At 42.3% G+C, this 20,104-nt stretch overlaps 1 protein-coding gene across 1 annotated transcript in view; it reads left to right on the top strand.

Annotated features, from left to right (window-relative positions):
- The first annotated feature begins 421 nt into the window (after window positions 1–421).
- Window positions 422–20,104, top strand: part of WDFY3 (WD repeat and FYVE domain containing 3) — a 205,107-nt gene continuing 185,424 nt past the window's right edge. Inside the window, exon 1 of the mRNA XM_075284587.1 lies at window positions 422–866. The gene's annotated coding sequence lies outside the window, so the exon portion shown is untranslated. The remainder of the gene's footprint in view (window positions 867–20,104) is intronic.

The following is a 20,104-nucleotide window of genomic DNA, read 5'->3' as shown; positions in this document are numbered from 1 at the left end:
GTCTGTCGCATCACATATATGGTGGAACTATGTTATAAATGGAAGCCACAGATGTTTAAAGAGCACAGGTAGGTTTTCTGCTCAGTATCCCAGGGATCAATAATATTGGATGTCACCCAGCTTTCCCAGGAAGGGATAGAACTTTATTGTCTAACATGTGAAGGACTGGCTGATGTTTGGATTGAGGCGCAGGCTCCATTCTAAACCTATAACATGGAGCATGGGCCAGACTGTGGCCTTCCAGGGTCCATTGTGCCAGCACTGCCTGCCCTGACAATACAACAAAGCAGGGAGGGAAGTGACCATCCATCCTCCTCTGCCAGGGCAGCCACAGCCACACAGGGAAAGAGGAGCCAGGCACTGTCATCACACGGCGGAGGGGGAAGGGAGGGACGGGCGGAGGGAGAGGGAAGATCTCCGACTGAGTCAGGAAGAGGGAGGAGGAATAAAGATTAAAAATGGCCACCAGCAGCTGCTGGCAACAGCAACAACTCCTGACTTTCCGGGATAGGGACACTGGCCGGGCCGGTCAGCATTGATGGAAGGGAGGTGGAGCAGCCAGGGCAGAGAGCTGGCATTGATCTGTGGGCGCAGCGCAAGAGAAGGGGCACACACTGGATCCTAGGCAGCAGCTTCAGCCCCCATTCCTTTCTCTCCTCACCTTGACACTTGGATGGTCGCATTGTGTTCTTCTTAGCACTATATCCTCCTACGAGCCGTATACTGTACCCGTGGATGTACCGGGGAAGGGATCGCTGGGCATGAGCATGCCAGGAGGAGCAGCAGCCCGGGCACTGCATTAAAGGAGGAGGGCAGGGAAGAGGAATAAAATAGCCCAGCTCCATCCTATGCCAGCCAGCTCTGAGGTGAGTGGATGTGCCATGGTGAGAGCTGCCATCATCCCTGGAGACATAGGCCTGGGCTGGCTGTGAGCATTGATGTGGTGATGACTGGATGTTGTGGCCTCTGCAGTCAAACACTCACTCATGGCTGGTGTGCTTTCTCCATGAACCCTGAGCAGGCTCTGCATTGTCACTAGTGGTGGCTTAGGCTTGGTAAACAATATGTGTGTGTATATATATATATATATATATATATATATATATATATATATATATCTCTCCAGACCTGTGCGCTATAGGGGGCACAGCCTAACCAAAGCAGGCTACATGAACCCCTCTCCGTCATGGTGCTGAGTATTACATCCTGTCCCTAGTGACCAATACTCTCATGATGAAGCAGCATTGTCAGACTCCTCTCATAAGCAGAAGTGGTTTTCGTTCGCAGCATTTCCCCATAAAATCTGGCAGGATTTACAGAAATAACAACCAATACCTCTTATTACAACCTCCATTGGGGTGATCACTGAGGTTTCTACAGACCCCCAACAGCATATTTGTCTACATTGGGGGGAAAAATGACACCCCTTGATGGCACAGTTTGTCTGTACTGACTGTTACAGTACTTTGTGAACCAGGAGGCTCAGCATGAACCATGCTATAAGTACCCAGTAGAAGGAATTATACGGATTGCTAGCTGGTATCGTCAGTTTAGCCCTTTAGCAAGTGATCTGAGATATTCTTTCTACTGTAGACTGGCATTGAGAGTCATATTACATGGACAGATGGCATCAGAACTTTCCCCCTACAATGGCATGTTGCCCCCACTAGGCAAGGAGGAATGTTATGTTGTGAGGAGATTGTGCGATCTTGTGCCACATAATTCTTCTAACTTTGGCTTTTCTTGTGTGTGATATATGTATATCATTTCTCCATCCTTCTGATATCTGGTTCATTAATTGTATTGGTTTGTAAAGTAGCCATGAAAGGGTCAAATCTATGCAGACAGAAAGGAATTTACTACCTATTATTAATATAGATGGATGGTCTCTATAAAGGAGGCTGCAGACTATAGGTCATAAGATGGGAGGAGACCACCATGGACCTGTAAGACAATGTACAAGCTGCAATACTCTATCTCATGCTGGTACTATGATATACATAATGTATAAGTAATAGTGCCATATCGTTAACACTTTGCTATAGAATCCCGACTTGATGTTTCAGAGCTGGCATTACATTGCATATTGGCCAGATTCCCGTCAGAGCTTGACCTCCTGTAAAATCTGCTGAGGTGTATTGATTGTGTAGAGTGGACCGGTCACGTGATGCTGCTAGTTCCTGTGATTTCCGTTTGGGGAAAAAAAAATTGCTTTTCTGGTAAAATCTATACTACAGCCCATCACAGAAGTACATGATAGATGATGCCATCTCAGGCCTTTATAATACCTATATATCTTGAGAAATATCTGCAGTCATTATCAAGTCTAAGGTGTAGGGCATTGTTCACATGTACATACCTAGTCACATGTTGTACTTGGCACTTGTGTAAATAACAATTGCACAATATAATTGCTGCAGCCAAGACAGAGAAATCCAGGATACCCACTGTTCCCCATCTGTCTTGCAGATCTATTAGTAGATTGGGCTGTTTTATGATATCTTGTGTCCACTGATGTCTGCTGACATATCAGAAACAAGTTCATTTTTTTTATTGTAGTATTATTATTGTTTGTTTATATAGCGCCATTAATTCAGTGGTATTGTACATCTGAGGGTTACATACGGTATACAGGAACAAATATAATGCTAACATTGACCGACTGGTACAGTGGGATAGAGCGCCCTGCCTGCAAGGCCTTACAGTCTATGAGGGAAGAGGGATAGAGACAGAAGGTGAGGGGAGAGACTGTTCAGATGGTGGTGTGGTGACAGTAGTGTTATTGGAGGTTGTAGGCCTTCCTGAATAGGTGAGTCTTCAGGGCCTTCTTGAAGCCTGTGATTGTGGGGGTCAGTCTTATGTGTCTTGGTAAGGAGTTTTTGAGTTTTAATTTGCTACCCTATATTTGGCATTAACATGTGGCATCAGCTACCAAGTTTCATCTGTGAGACTCGGTCCACGTGTGGACGATATTTAACGGCCTGAATACTGTGCTAGCATAGGGACCCCTAGCAGTTATCTACCGTGCTAGAAAACCCTGTCTACCAGCGACATACTGTCCCATAGTGATTACAGGACAGTACTACCCTGTTTCCCCGAAAATAAGACATGTTCTTATAATTAATTAGCTAACGAAATCTATGACCTTTCTTATTTTCGGGGGATGTTTTATGCAGCGGCTGGAGAGGGGAACAATCGGCAAACAAAGCGGGGAACAATTAGCGGAGTGCCGGCATGACTGCCGGTTGTATGTGATCCAGAAGGTGAAGGGGGGGGGGGTGTCTTATTTTTGGGGAAACAGGGTATAATGCTAAGAGTCTCTTTCCCAGCATAGAGTTCAGGGTGAAGTTTTTTTTACCTCTGAGGTAGCATTTTTAAAATGGAGTTGGAAAACATTTAGTGTTGGCTCCATTGCACAATAATGGTTCCCCTCATTGGCCTGTTAATTGTACCGTCTATTAGGCCCTTTAGTTAGAAATTGAGTGGCATTCCCGCTCTGTGTGACCCCTTCTTAGTGTTGTTTCTTGAAAAACATTGCCAGAACTTTTTCCTACTCTCCTGCATTGCAAAGGTCGAAAACCACAGGGTCACATTGCATGCAAGCATGTGGATGACTTTTGGTCAAATCTCATCCACTATATGGCAACGGTACATTGTACCAACTTGGACAGTCCATGACTGCTAACCCACTGTATATCCAACGCTACCCCAGCCCAATGGTGCTGTGATTCTAGTGTCTGTTGGATGTAAAAGCTGCCTCTAAAGGATGTCTCTGTATAGGCATTCATTGGAGTGGCATCTGTTGCTTGTAGGTTCCCCTCCATCAGGTAAATGGGGAGGCTCATGGATACATTTGAAGTATGTGCCAGGAGCTTTCCTTTGCTTATATGGTCCCATAAGCTACTGTATTTTTACTTCAGATTGACTTCACTTACTAGTATTGCCTTACAAATTGCTGAGCAGATTTACATGTTTGTGTGCTAGAATAAATAACTAGGACTAAAGGGAAACCCGCTAGTTGTGGTTTACACCTAGTTGTCACCTTCTGCCAGTGGAGACTTATGTAATTATTGCCTTTATGTAATGTAATGGAGTCTATACATTTACACTGTTTCATGTATCAGCAATATTGACGTTGATCATTTAAAGGGGCTCTATCACTAGATTTTCGTGTTTTTAGCTGAAGATATGCCTGAAAAGCTGCTAATCGTATGTAAATAGACCCCCCCGTTTTTGTTAATTACTGTGGAAATCGATATGCAAATCAGGTGCACGGTGTGCGCTCCGTGCACCCCCCTTGCGTCATACCTTCTGGACGCCCACCGCTTCCTCCAAGCCCTCCTCCACCAGCTTATTCACCATTTCCATCGTCAGCGGTTTCTATTGAAGTCACGCGCGTGCGCAGTAGCGCTCCCTCCAGTGCGCTACTGTGCATGCTTCAGTGCCATCTTGCGATGTTCTCTACGGGAAAATGGCACTGGAGTGTGCGCAGTAGCGCGCCGGAGGGAGCACTACTGCGCACGCGCGTGACCTCAATAGAAACTGCTGACAATGGAGACAGTGAATAAGTAGGAGGAGGACTTGGAGTCAGCGGTGGGCATGCTGAAGGTATGACGCAAGGGGTGCACGGAATGCGCACCATGGAGCCGATTTGCATATCGATTTCTACGGTAATTAACAAAACGGGGGGGGGGGTCTTTCTACAAACGATTAGCAGCACCTGAATAGCCTTCAGGCATATCTTTAGCTAAAAACACAAAAATCTAGTGATAGAGCCCCTTTAAAAGCACTTATTTCAAATGATAATTTAATAATTTATTAATAGTTTCTATTTATCTAGTGCTAATGCACTTACCAATCTGATAACATGACATTGTGGCAAATAAAATATGTATATGATTATGAATAGTAATAATGATTATTGATGATATAAATGTGGAAAAAAATGTTAAATATGAAAAATCATTTAATTATGAATTAGCTTGAACATTGGGTGTAGAGCTAGAAGATGCACCTGGGTCCTGGTGCCAGACACCAACATTATAATAGGCACATGATAGGTATGAGTCCTGTTCCACATTTAGCTCTGGGGTCCAGATACAAGTTATACCTTAGATTTTTGACTTATTGCTACCTAGCTGTACATTTATTTTAGGAGATGAATGAAAATGACAGAGAGCCTGGAGCAAGTGTGAACCTAGCCTTAGGATCTCTTCTGTGCAGTGGATGGTATCAGGAAGGAGCAGACCGAGGGGTGATCCTGAGGTGTACAGTGTCAGTGGATCAAAATTACACCCATAGCTGGCCTTCCAGACACCACCCACTTGACAATTGAAAGTCTGAATAACACATTAAGGACCAAAACTAAGAGCATTTATTTCTTGGTAACGATCGGTGCTAGAGAAAAAAACTCCCACTATAACAGAATCAGTACAGCAGTGCTGAGCGTAACTAGCAAAGGCTGCCCCCCCCCCCAGCAAACTTTCCTGGCCTCCACACAGCATATCGCCCCATTAACACACAGTATAATGTCCCGTAATAGCCCCTCCACACAGTATAATTCCCCATAGTGACCCCTCTACACTTTATTATTATACTCTGGGTACTCCCAGAGTATAATGATCTAAGACCCGGGGAGGTGACAAACATAAAATCTAGTGTTATTCACATCTCTTGTGCTCTGGCGTAATCCCTGCTGCTTCCAGCCCTCTTCAATGTCAGAATAGATGTCATGTGGGCCAGGTTGACATGTCGACGCATGATGATGCTGACTTGGTCCACCCAGCATCTGGAATATCACCAAAGAGGCCGGAAGACTGCAGCGAGACACTCCGGAATGCAGGAGAGGTGAATAACCCTAGTTTTTCTGTTCCCTCACCTTCCTTGGGCCTCTGGTCAACTTACTCAAGGTCTGAAAAGGCCCTGGAGTACAATAATAGCAATTTTTGTTGGGGTTTGTCCAACAAATACTATTGCTGCGGGACCCCAGCCTCACTTACTGATCCCCTGCTCCTGCTAACAGCGACGCTTCTGCCCTTCAGAGGGTCCCAGCGACATGATATGGGACACAGAAGGGGCGGCTGAGGTGGCCATGAGTAAGTCAATAGGCTGACTGTAGCATTACAGCCCATTTAAAAAAAAAAACAAAAAAACACGTTACTTGCGCCACTGGAGCCACGTCTATTAAATGATACAAAGAGCTTGGAGGAGGCGGTGAAAGGGACACACAGACAGGAAGGTCTCGGCTTAGATTAGACCTTCTCTATCAACACAGCAATGATGGCAAACATTTGTGAAAGGAACTTGCCAGAGAGTCAGCCATATAAATGGAGAAATTGCACAGCTTCTAGTGACCTAATTTTACATGTACAAACTGGGTGGGTTGGAAACCTAAATGACTCAGACATAAAGTTATGTTAGCTCTTGCCTATATAGGAATAGTTATGAAAAGGGGCCTACTGTTTATATACATGGTGAAGTCCATGTGCCTTTGAAAGATGTCTTGTCCAAAGAAGCCATCTACAATCTGTCTGTTCAACAGTGGGAAGATAGGGTTACCAAATGTCTGTAATATTTCAGGACCATGGTCTGTAAAGGGATCCTATCATTAAAATGCAATGTTTTTGTGACTAACACGTAGGAATAGCCTTAAGAAAGGCTATTCTTCTCCTACCTTTAGAAGTCTTCTCTGTGCCGCCGTTTGGTAGAAATCCCGGTTTTCTTCAGTATTCAAGTGAGTTCTCTTGCAGCACTGGGGCCCGGTCCCCAGCGCTCAAACAGCACTGGGGACGTCCCCATGCTGCTAGATAAATCTCCATTGCTGCCTCTATCTTCTTCAGGAATGGCCTCTTCACACATCTTCTTCCAACGTTGGGGTGAAAATTCTACGCATGCGCAGTATGGCTCTGCCATCGAGCCTCGGGGCAGAGCTGACAGTGCATGCCCGCTTGGTGTAAGCGGGCATTTTCTTGTGGCCGCTTACACAGTAAGCTGGGGTAAGGGACCAGAAAAAAATGGCCGCGCGCAAGTGCAATCGGCTCTGAAAAATATGAAGGCGGTGCTGGAGATTTCTCTCGCAACATTGGGGACACCCGAGGCTTGTCGGCAGAGGCGACTTGCGCATGCGTAGAAGTTTCCCTTTAATACTAGTACAATTGACATTGTACAATTCACTGTGACTGCTACTAGGGTACGTTCACATCTACATCCATTAAAAGACTCTTCCGCAGTGTTTGACTAAAATCGGATGGACAAAGAAGTCCGGCGTGCACAACTTTTTCATATGGTGCTATATATGTTGTTTTCTGTGTATGTTGGCTATTTTTGCCTGTACATTGTTCTGATACTCTGAAACATTTTCTTTTTTCTAATGTTTTATTTTCTGACTGTAGCATTATTTCTTATATTTTCTGTATGTGACTATGGGGGCTGCTATATTGTCTGAGCCCGACAACTATCCTGCCTGATATTCACACACAATTGCATGGTTGGCTGAGCAGTCCATGTGTATTGATCAAGGATAAAACTGCTGCCAGCCTCCTCGAGAACAAAAGGATGGAGCATGTAACTCAATTGCCAGGACTTTACTTCTTCTAGCACCTGATGTCAGGAGGTGATCACTTCTGTGTTGGAGGTGCATTTCTATCATATAAAGGTTCCACAACTACCACCAGTATCATTGTTTTGCTCTTATGACTGGTCAAAATAATTAAATAAACTTATGCAGATGTGAACAGAGCTCTAATAAGTGTATTCCTTTGTGTCATCTATAGCAGGGGTCCCCAACCGCCGTGCCGCAGACCAGTACTGGACCACGGGGCATGTTGCACCGGTCCGCGTACCGGTGGCGAAGAGTGCCCGGGGTTGAGCCAGGACCCGCTAGCCGGCTTCACAACACTGACGCTTGGTTGCTGCTCGTCGGGATAAGGTGAGCAAAGTGCGGGGTTGAGCCGGAACCCGCTGTATGTCTGGGATTCTAGTACTATGCAGGACATGCAGTGGGTCTTGGCTCCACCCCGCACTCGCTTACCAAATTTTGGGCAACTACATTACACGTCACTTGTCCCTGTGAAACTTGTCCCTGTGACGTGTACTGTAGCTGTAGTGAGGCTGTAATGAAGTTAATAGCAGCATTAGGAGTGATATCCATCATCAGTAGCCATCTTCATAATGGTGTCTGTCATCAGTAGCCATCTTCATAACCTGCCGTGTCCGTCAGTTTGCACTTTCTCTTGTGTTTTTTCATATGTACATGATTCTAATCTACACCCCCATGCTTAACCCCGCCCCAACCACACCCATTCCCTGCCCCCCATCCACACCCCTTCCCGCCCCCACCGGGCCATTGAAAAATTGTCTTGCTGAAACTGGTCCTTGGTGGGAAAAAAGGTTGGGAACCACTAATCTATAGAACTTCTGTGATGACATGTTGCTTGGATCCTGTAGGGGGCAGCTGCTATTGTAAAAATTTACTTTATTTACCACTGGAGAGATATGCCAAATATGACCTCAACATATCCTTTTGAATTCCCTGCTTGCCCATAAAGCATGGACAAAATGCTGAAGATATTACAAGTCAGTTTAGAGTACCCCAGGAGCCTAGTTAAAGAAGATTTCCAGGAGTTAAATATTAGTGACCTATTTGACAGCCAGGACCCCACAGTGGTAGGGGTGCTCCTCCTGTCATGTTTCTTTGACACGTAACCTGTTTGCAATTGTCTCATTCAAGTAAATAGGGCTTAACTGGAATACCAAACATGCATCTACACAATATACTTTATATCCCTATGTTTTGTATTCAGTTTAGAGGCCACATCCCAATACTCCCCTTTCCCCAATTCCTTCTGATCTGTGGCGTACTGGATATTGATAACCTATCCCAAGCACAATCCCAGGAAAACTCTAAGGCTAAGGCCCCATGTAGCAAAGCGCAGCAAACAAATGCATCACATTATTTTTGCGCAGCATTTTTTTTTTTTTTCAATTTTGCAGTGTTTTCCCGTTATACTTGTACGGAAACCGCCAGCATTTTCAAAGGTATAATTGACGTGCTGTGACTCACAAAAAATGCCGTATTTTAGCAACGTCAACCCCAGCTGCTGTGAAACTACAACTCCCATCATGCTCCATTCACTTCCATTGGAGAGCAAGTATGTATGCTGGGAGTTGTAGTTTTGCAACAGCTGGAGAGCTGTACGTTCCCTATCCCTGGGTTACTGTATATGTGTTTTGTACAAGATCTTATCTTATTGGTGTCAGGTTACCAAGCAAGTCCCTGGAATGACCTGCAGAATGAAATATTTTACTAGGAAAGCTTGAGTATCTGGTCGCATTGCCTCTAGGGTAATGGTGCACACTAGATTTTACAGCTATCGCTCCTTTCGTGCTTGTTCTTGGAAGAACTGGGAGTCCTATAAAGGATTACTAAATGTTGTGTCCTCTAGAGTCAAACTTGGTCTTGTAAGGTATATACTAGCGCTAAAGTGTCACCTCTTATTCTAGATCTTCTCTATTTTCAATTCCACAAGTAGAAACAGTAGAAACAACTTTTTAAGGCTCATTCACAAATTCAGGTTTTCATGGTTCTTTACCTAAAATCTTGGGCATAAATCAGTATTTTTTGTGGATTCTTCACTGTAAAGCTACCTATTAGTCCCATTGAATCTTTGTGCAGACCTTTTGGTACATTTCATTTCTGCCGCAGATCCTTTTGTAAATACATTTTGGGTTTTGGTTTTGCCAAAGGCAAATTTGAGTCATGTGAACATTCCCCTAAGCTGACTATAAAGATCACTGTAAACAACCTGAATTATATAATCCTCTTTAAAGGAATTTTCCTATTTAGTAGGATATAATATCTGTGTCTGACTGATCTAACCCCCACATTCACTCTCATCTAGAACATAATAGGAATGGCTTTAGAAAAATAGTGTCTCTCTTTAGCCTCAGTTGGCCATAGAATATAATGGGTTGTCAATGTCTTTAGTAGAGGTTGTCCCATTAAGTCACTTTGTGCTTTCGATTCAGACATACTAAATGTCACATCGCTGGGGGTCCGACCGCTGGTTCCCCCAGTAACTAGTAGAACGGGGTACTGAAAGAAAGTTACATGGCAAATATCATGTATTCTTTTTTTTTTTTTTTTTATGTAGATTGTGAGCCCCACATAGAGCTCACAATGTACATTTTTCCCTATCGGTATGTCTTTGGAATATGGGATGGAAATCCATGCAAACACAGGGAGAACATACAAACTCCATGCAGGTGGTTTTATGCCCTTGGCGGGATTTGAACACCAGGACTCCAGCGCTGCAAGGCTGCAGTGCTAACCACTGAGCCACCGTGTGGCCCCCTGTATTCTTATTTTTCTACCCGTAAATTCCACAAAACCGATCATGGGAAGTACCATAGTCATCATGATTATTGTTATAGGAATTGTACCATTACAAACATTTATCCTCTATCCACAGAATAAGTGTCAATCAGCTCTCTCATTCCCAGATCCCTGTTAGTTAAGAGGACAAAAAAGAGAGACGTGAACCACACCCGGCGTAAACGGAGTAAAAAAAAAAGCGAAATGTTCATTCTTCAGGCCGAGTCGTCTTGCGATTTGGCCTGACGACACTCCCCTCCTCCGGACTAGGCCCATTCATTGGGCCTAATCCGGAGCAGAGTGTACGGCTGGATGCCAGTGCAGTGCATCGGCTTTCAGTCGCGGCTACACGGCTTTTGGACTGGAACCTGAGCGTCTGCCTCAGGTTCTGGTCCAAAAAACTCCGTATGAACTTACTCTAATAGTTAGATCCGTTATGCAAGATGAAGATGTGCGGTCCATGGTGTTTTTTTTTTTTTTTTTTTTTGCCTTGATACCAGCTTTCCTCCCATTTGGTACATGCGCTTTTAAGAGCTGTAACATTTTACTTTTTTTTTTTTTTGTTCATAATATTTAAATAATTTTTGCTTTGTTTTTGGGTGGTACATGGGGCTATATTTTTATATCCAAGCAAAGTGCTACTGAATTTTTTTTTTTTAATTGTTTCTAAAACTATCTTATAGGAATGTTAGTAGTCTGTTGATAATATACAGACAATATGTAATTCTATTAAATGGAGGTTTTATGCCATACGTTTGGCTGTTTTCAGGGGCATTCTCAACTTGTAAAATGATAGCATGTTACTAGGATATATTATGACTTTACCATCACTGGTGATCCAACCTATGGGAGCTCCACCAATCCTGAGACTGTAGAAGCTGCAGCGCTGATGTTGGACCCTTCACGGACCCTTCTCCCTGTGCAGAAGTGCAGCAGCCACATTGCTATGAAGGGGAAATGCAGCACAATCCCAGATTAAGATAGCTGTGCACTAATAAATTCCCATAGACTTCAATGCTAGCGGGTGCCCTGTTGATGAATTTGTACATCACTGGTCTTTTTATTTTATTCTTCGTCGCATCTTTATAGCGTGGTCATAGAGTCTGAATTCCTATTGTGTTGATCTGTTGACTCTGCAGAGTTTTCTCATTGTTGAAAAGCTTAAGTGGGAATTGATGTGTAGTAACATTCACGTTCACTGTCCCCTTATATTACGGTAAAGTATCAGTTCAGGGTAAGGCCTTGGCAAGCTCATAGAGCTCGGTCAAGAAGGGAACCTGCCTAGCAAATAGTAAAGAGCAAAATATCCACCTGACTATAGAGAACAGATGCAGGGTCTGCTGTACAGCTGTGCCTACTCCAGCTCTTCATTGGTGGGGCTCCTGGCTTGAGATTCTTAGGAGAACTTCTGCGGTGCAGCCTGTGATGTTGAAACTTCAGAGAGAATCTGGCAAGCTGTACATATTTCCATCATCAGGCTTTGCACAAAGTAATCCCGAAAAGCTTGGGTTGTCATGATAAACTGTATAAACATGAAGCATGTGAAACCCCATGTAGATGTTCTGATCAGATTTTAACCCTCACAGTTTATGTAGTCTATATACTGGGGTCCCAGAGTCTAGGCCCCTGGTAGTGGCATTGCTCTGGTTCAATGTTCCTTGTCTTTTGCACACCATTCATCTGTCTGCCCCCACCAAGGCCCCTTGGATCTTCAGTGTCAATCAATACTCCTCTTTAGGGGAAACTAAACTGGTTTGCCGTATATACTATAGATTTATTACTTTCTGTGGCATGTAGAAATGGAGACTAAGCAATGGCAGTGGATAACGCCAGTTCAGCTGGATTGTTGAACTCGAAGGTATTGGACTTCTGGATTTTATTTTATAGAATTATTATTCTACATTTGTTGAATTTTCAGTATATATATTTTAATTTATAAAAAGAAAACTCTATTTGTGCTGTTCATTGACAATCCATTCAGTAAATGGCACATTATGCAGAGAATGTTTTCATTCACATCCAGCCTCTACAATTTAATTCTCCAATCTCTAGCAAACACTTATATACATGTTAAGGACAATTTCACGCAGAACCACTTGAGATAACTGTGTTTATGGGGAAACTCATGCAAATATTTAGAGATTACGCACCTAAATGAATTTGTATAAAAACCTAATATTACAGAGTTGAACTCAGGAAAACCCTATTTGAGTGCTAATAGGCTTTCTTTCCCTTAGGGTATGTTCACGTGGCAAAGATAAGTGACTGGAAAAAATCTACTTGTATTTTTACTGGCTTGTAGGTTGTAGTGTGGCAAATATGGATATACTTCTGCTATTACAATTATAGTAATGTGCAAAAGCTTTAGGCAGGTGTGGGGGAAAATGCTGTAAACTAAGGATGCTTAAAAAAAATAAATAAATATATACATGCTAGCATCTGCCTGTGACTTCTTCCGCATGTTGTTGTTAGCAGTGATCCACTTATATGTAGCCAATTGCTGTTGTGGATGATCCGCCTGCTCCCGAGTGTCGGCTCTGCTACATCTCTGCATATGTGTAGCATACCCAGCTGTGTGTACATCTTGGTATATGGAGAGCATACTTGGTTGTGCTAGAGCTGTGTCCAAGGACCTGTGATGACGTCATCAAAGGTCCTTTAGTGTAGTCTGAACATAAATTTGTTCCTAGCGCTTGTGAAGCCATGTCATTTACTGAGATATAAAGTAGCCTATGCATTATTCAAGGTTACAATCTATGTATGTGCCAAATTTCATCCAAATCCTTTCAGCAGTTTTTGCGTGATTGAGGAACAAACATCCAAACAGACAAACTTTCACATTTATAATATTATAATATTATAGTAGGATAAGCTGATTCCTGAGTGTGCCTGGCGTTGGACCAGAGGTCACAGTACTTCCTGTACAGGCGTCATTATTAAGCCTTGGGAAAAAAAAAAAGTGTCATCTGTATTAATATGCATGAGACTTTTCTGGTCTTCTGAACACTTAGCAATTTTTCCACTGTTCAGAAACAGAGCGGGTGTCATAAATGCGATGTGAAATTGCAGTGACCCGATGCTAATGCCTGTGAACAGAGTCTTCTCTGATTGTGGGCATTTAGAACATGTGAGGCCCCCAATTCCTCCCCTCCCCATACCAGACAGTGCCCCTGCCTCTTACATTTATTTGCCAGTATGACAGTTGTTTTGGAGTCTCAGGTACAAGTCATTTGATTGAAGGTTTAAAACTCATGGGACTTAAAAAATAGTAATACAATAATAATAATACTAATAATAATAAAAAAGAAACATTATATATATAAAAAAAAAATAAAAAAATTCAAATCAACCCTCCCCCACTAGATTACAAGTACAAGTAAGAATAAACAAAAACTAGCAAATTAGGCAAACTATAAAAATATTTATTCCACATGGCATTATTTAACATCAGTTGTTAAATTACATGACATGACAAAATTAAACTGTGAACACTTAGGGGTAGTTCACACGGAGTAAAATGGCTCAGATTTTGACACAGGAAGCCGTGTCAGAATCCGAACCATAATGTGCCTGCCGCGGCTAACCGCAACTGTCGCAGCTTCCGACAGTCGCGGCTTTCCGCTCCAGATTAGGCCTAGTCTGGAGGGTGGTGTTGCGAGGCAGACAGCTGAAGAAAGGGCAGCTTGCTTCTTGAAATGATTGGCTCCCATTGATTTCAATTGGAGGCAGTTTTTTGAGCAGCATTTTGATGCGGATTCCGCCTCAAAAACCTGACCATTTTGCTCCGTGTAAACTAGCCCTTAGATTTTTGAAAGCGTTCTTAGGCCCAGTTCACATCTGCGCATGGATTTCTGTTTGGGGACCCCCACCCCAATTAGAAACCTAATCCTCATAAAAAAAAAGCGGTTACCTTAGGAAACCCAAAAACCACTTAAACTATATTGGGGTCCATGTGCTTTCTGCACGAAAAATGGAGAGAAACGTGCTGCTTGCAGGTCTTTTCTATCTGCATTTTACATGTGGAGAGGGAAACGGAATGACCCAAACACAGATATGACCCGGGCCTTAGTTTGTAGCATTTTTTTTTCCACACCTGTCTAAAATGTTTCCACTGTACTGCATGTCTAGTAAAGAATACTGATCATCTGCAAATATCATAGTTTAGCACTATGTTCAGACACATGGTTGCAGGCAATAGTGCTGATTTTATAGCACAAAATATGATATAGACCTTTGGTTGTGAAAACGCCATTGATCACATTTTTAGGATCTTTTATTTAGATATTTAATGGATCCAGGTAAAAAGTCTTCAAGTAGTCTTAGAATGCTTATGTTCTAGAAGGAACGAGGATCTCCTTGGTCTATTATCTGTCATTCATTGTAGAGCTATGGCCACTAGGGATCGACACTTGTGTTCTGTGATTGCAGCTCTATGATACATGGCCAATTGATTTTCCAAGTGTTGTGTGCCCAAGGACACCTCAAGGTGACTGCATTTGATATATATATATGTAATACATTTGGGCTATATGGGTATGCATTTACTTTTGGAAATGCATTGTAATAAAGGTATGATCTGACATTTATTGATATCTGAGCTTCTACCGCTGATGACGATAGTGATATTTCTGTATAACGTTTGTAAACGTACAGATTAAGAAAATATATTTTTGGTTGTCAAAGACAATTGCTTATCCCCAAAGGCTATGTGTAACTGCTAAACCTTAATTTATACACTTCAGTATGATTTCATACATATAATTTGTATACTCTTCCGCATTGTACAACAATTCAATATGAATAGGACTTGGGAGCCACATAGGTAAACATGAAATAGGGCCCCGCTCTGTCATAATTCTTTTTTGCAGCCACCTCAGTGCATGAAAAGTTAAGGTGGTGTTAGGGGCTGTATTTGTTGTACTGTGAAGTTTGTTTGCCACTGGTGTGGGTATTATGTGTACAGTCTGTGAGAAGGTGACAGGCAGAGTGCTGGAGTCCAGATATATCAGCCCTAGGTTTCTGACATATGTGTGGTCCAGGGTGGATCTGGAGTAGGCCTCAGCCCAGATGTAGATCCTGGGCTCATTACTGGGCCAGAAAAGGCTCCAGCTCCTGCATTGTGTGCAGTTCCATGAGGTGAAAGGAGGTGTGCGGTTCTGTCCTGTAACCCTGAGACCGGTGAGACAATATTGCTCCTGTTTTGTTTGTGTGTCTGGTAGTAAGCCACATGTATAGTTACCTTATCAGTTTTGTTAGTGGCTCGGACGAGCAGGTATTTATTTTATTTTTGCTGAAGTTAAGGCTGTATTTTGTATTGTTGATTTTGTGACTAAAGTCAAGGTTTATTTATTTTCCTTTCCTTTTTCTAAATAAACCTGTTTTCTGCATATATTGTGTCCCTGTCTTGACTGTTTGGGTCCGCACCACTGTAATATCATGGTGCTATGATGTTATGGTATATGAGAAACGCGACACAGAAATGCCCAAAGTGATCTCTGTTAATGATGTCACAGTTTAGGTTTCTTTTACATGATGGTGTTGCAGTCCAGGTGTAATGCATTATCTGTATTTGTAGCCCCCGTACAGTAAAAACTATAGATAAGGCTGGGTTCACATCTGCACTAGTATATTCATTTCCTTTTCACTATTTAGATTTATCCATTTTTATTTTCATATTTCCATAACTGTTTGGTCCATTGGGTGTCTGTGATGGTGTATGTTATTAGAAAATAGATCTGTATGCTGGCAGTTATCTGGCCTTGTAATGGGACCTCTGACACAGACATGAACCTCGCCTAAAGTTGTCAGTGAGGCCTCTTCTGTGAAGTCGCCCATAATGCTTCATTACAGCAGGCCAGTGGGATAAACTTTCTTCCAGTTAGGTTTTTATTAGAACAAATGTATGTATTTTTTTTATAATTGGCGATCTTGCTTTCTTTGTTGTATGTATATCATGTTAGACTTGCGTGTTCTAGCCACCCTGTTTACATGAAGAGCACGGCTCCTGTCTGGCATCTGGTGTGCAGAGCAGATAAAGCTGACTCAGGCTCCTTCTTTCAAGACTTCCTTTTTATAGTTTCCTGATGTTTCTGATGGTGGATCAGCTGACCTTTTTATGTATGTCTCAAGAATCAGCTTCTAATGTTAGTCAATAATTCTGGAGAGAAGTCGAGGCATTGATAGCAATAAATACCATCTTTTATAAATGAAGTGTGAGTATGGATATTCAGTACACTGCAATGCCACAAACACTCCAAAGGCTTTTGTGATAAAGTCTGTGGCACTTTGTATTCCCCTAATGCAGCGGCTAGAACATGTTTTACCTTGCTGCATGTTAAAAAAAAAAAAAAAGAAATTTGGCCATTGTTATATCCTGATTAGAACATACATTCCTGTATATAATGTCTAGTTGTATATGATCTAGGATTAGCACATGAAGCCACAGGACGGTCGCTCTGAGCAGCTAACAAATGACCAGGAGGGACAGGTTAGGGTCTTTTCAGATGAGCGTCATTGGACTTCTGAATTATCGGACTGCACCCATATCCAATAAAATCAGTGGGGCCGTATATACTTTGTTTTTATATGATGTTCCTTTGGGGCAAAATGCTAAGGAATGCCCAATTTAGCTCAGTTTTCCCAGGTCAGAAAAGGACATTTAAGCCAACTTCTTGCCTATACATCACTTTATTTTCATCATCTGTGGTTTCTGTCGGCATCTGAAAGGGTCCTAACAATGGTTGAGGAATCTGTGCAGGTTGGCTTCTCTATGATGGACAAACCTAGTATGACTGGCCTTGTAAAATTCCAGATTTTGGATGAAATAAATTCAGTTTAATTGGTGTTTGTCCTTTGCTGTCAGAGTGCCATTGGCCACCCATATACTGTATGTTTAATATCCTTGGTCTTTGTCTCTTGATAAAATAATACAGGGTCCTTCATATTGGAGGCCTAGAAAAGCGCTATTTCCTTTTACTGGAGACAGTAAACTAGACAATATTACTATTTTAATTTTATTGTAATTACTTCTGGAAGGAGCTGCTTTACTTGTGCTTGCTCTGGAGATGCTCACAAAAGCGTGTTTAATATGGGCAGGACTGTCTACATGACTCTGACAATAGACTGCTACCTTTATGGCGCTGCCTTTCATTAGTGTGAGTGTTTGATGCCCTGGCTAAGTCTTCAGGACATGTGAGTACTTCCATCTGCAGCCCAGTACTTCTCTTCATTTTATCTCTCCCTCCAACACCAGACAAGCAGAGTAGTTTGTAAGAGTATGTTTGGCTGCCTGCCCTGCTCGGCTTGGTGCTTGTTCTCAGATGCACCCCCCTCTTTAGGAAATGCCATGCTGAAGAATTCCCTGTAGTAAACAATGGTTCATTATTAAAGATGCACTGGAGCTATATATACACACGTGTGTCAGCTATAGAGACGCTGTGACAGGTACTGCTCCTGTCTCATAAATAGGTCATTTTTCTTTTCCACTGAAGATGTATTACTTTGTATGTCTATTTATGTAATGTTGGTGCATGATGCCTAGTGAGTTTTCCCACTATGTACTGAATTTATAATGAAGCTTGCCATACACATTAGAATATTGCACACCAAATCCACAGGTTTCCATAGAACCGGCTGACCATCTGGGTTTGGTGGTGTCCCAACTGCCCCTTCTCTGGGTATGTTGAACCTCAACACTCGATCCCTTTGTACTCAAGGGAGATGAGCTACCACCAGAGGAGATTACTCTCCACATCCCACAGAAACCACATGTACTCTTAACCAACCCATTGAAGGTGTATAGGTGCCACAGGAAAGCCCAGGACCCCGTTTGATCATTAAAATAAGATGGGATAATCCTTTAATAGTCCCACCATGGGGAAATTCAGTGTGTTACAGTAGCATAGATAATACAGTAATATATTACAAGAAAGAACACCTACAAGCTCAGAATAGCAGATAGAGAAGATACTAGGAGTCATGGCAACTAAAAAGAAAAAGAGAGACTCAGGATCATTTAGTTCTCTGTGCGGAGTGATCTTCGCTTAGCCTGATGTTGATTATACAGCCTGACCGCAGTTGGGAGGAAGGATCTCCGATAGCGCTCCTTCTTACACTTGGGGTGAAGCAGTCGGTCACTGACAGTGAAAGTGAAGACTCTACTTCATTGTTTTCGCAGGCACAGTGGATATTCTATGGACTTGCGTTGAATAAACTGAACTTTTTGCATCATAACCTTATGTTGCTATATTGATGCCTGTATCATGAGTTCTCATATGTGACTTATGCATTACACATGGAGCATATCAACGTACAGACTGCTGTACGTTGATAGAATCTAGCCAAGCTGGGGAAACTTGGAGTGTGTATTATGAGCATCACTAAGGAGTGATTTATTTTTCATTTTTTATAGTTCCTTTTGGTGATGGTTAAAAAGTAAGGCCTGGTTCATATCTGTGTTCGGTATTCCGTTCGGGGAGTCCGCTTGGGAACCCCCGAACGGAATACTGAATGCATTAAAAAGCGGGGAGCAATGAAAACATTCGGATCCCATAGGCTGAAATGGGGTCCGTGTGGTTACTGCGTGGTGTCTGCACGAATCATGGGGAGAGAAAATGTCAGGTGAAACCCTATTGATGTGTAGGCATAATATAGCTGTCATATGCTGTGTGCCTCTGAACCCTTTTTTTTGCCTAAAATACTACATAGATTGGAATTTAAGGGGTATCTGTTGGAATGTTTTACAAAGCACAGTATTGATCAAAGATACTGATATTCGATATCTAAACATTATGTTGGAAGTCCCTGACATTCTCCTACACTATACATTAGTGTATTCTAACAGGACTGAAGCACTGCAGATTTTCTGAAGTAGATTTTGAGGATTTCATTAAGATGTTCCTTTTACCATCTCTACCAATTCCAATTCTTTGTATCCTACAACTGGTGCTGCTCCTTTGATTCTGGTGCGGTTAAATTACTTTCTGTAGCCCCTCTGTTCCTGAACAGTGTTTTCTGTTAATTTCAGAGGAATTATACCCCCTAGTGTCAGATGGGCGGTCCCTGGATTAGCATATTAGTGATGAACCTAATAGCAATAATTGCCCAGGACTTGTAAGGGTATGTTAACATGGAGTTTTTTGCAAGCTGAAAAATCTGCTTCAGAAATTAGGAAATGGTTTTTTGACACAGTTTTTGACATGATGTTTGTTTTTTTTTGAGGCATTTTTACTTTTTCTGTTTTTTGTTTTTGTTTGTTTTTTTTTTTTTTTTTGATCCAGCATGTTGTATGGACCTGAAAGCGTCTCTAAAAAAGCTAGCGTTTTTTGCAAAAACCGCACCAAAAAAGCGTTGCGTTTTTTCCGCCTCCCATTGACTTCAGTGGGTTTTGAAAAAAACAAAAAACACTAGAGGTTAAAAACTGTTAGTGACTCCCATTGAAATGTATGGGAGGCGTCTTTTCACACGGATTTTGAGGCGGATTCCGCGTTAAAATCTGCCTGCAAAAAACTTTGTGTTATCAGACCCCAAGAGAGAAACAAAATTCCAACTGCACTGGAATTAGTGGAGCAGTGTCTATTAAAAGATATGAACTGTTGGAGGAGGTGGGGAAAGGTCCTCTTTGACAAATCTACAGCATTTCCTTAAAGGGGTTTTCTGGAAAAATATTTTTAGTGCTATTAATGTGCCACTGGCATCTTCTGCATTTGTTTACGAGGTGTAGCATCCAGTGCA

Source organism: Leptodactylus fuscus, chromosome 1 (genome assembly GCF_031893055.1).
Source record: "Leptodactylus fuscus isolate aLepFus1 chromosome 1, aLepFus1.hap2, whole genome shotgun sequence".
Lineage (NCBI taxonomy): Eukaryota > Metazoa > Chordata > Amphibia > Anura > Leptodactylidae > Leptodactylus > Leptodactylus fuscus.
Note: the sequence above shows the minus strand (reverse complement) of the source record. Positions and strands in the feature narration are given on the sequence as shown.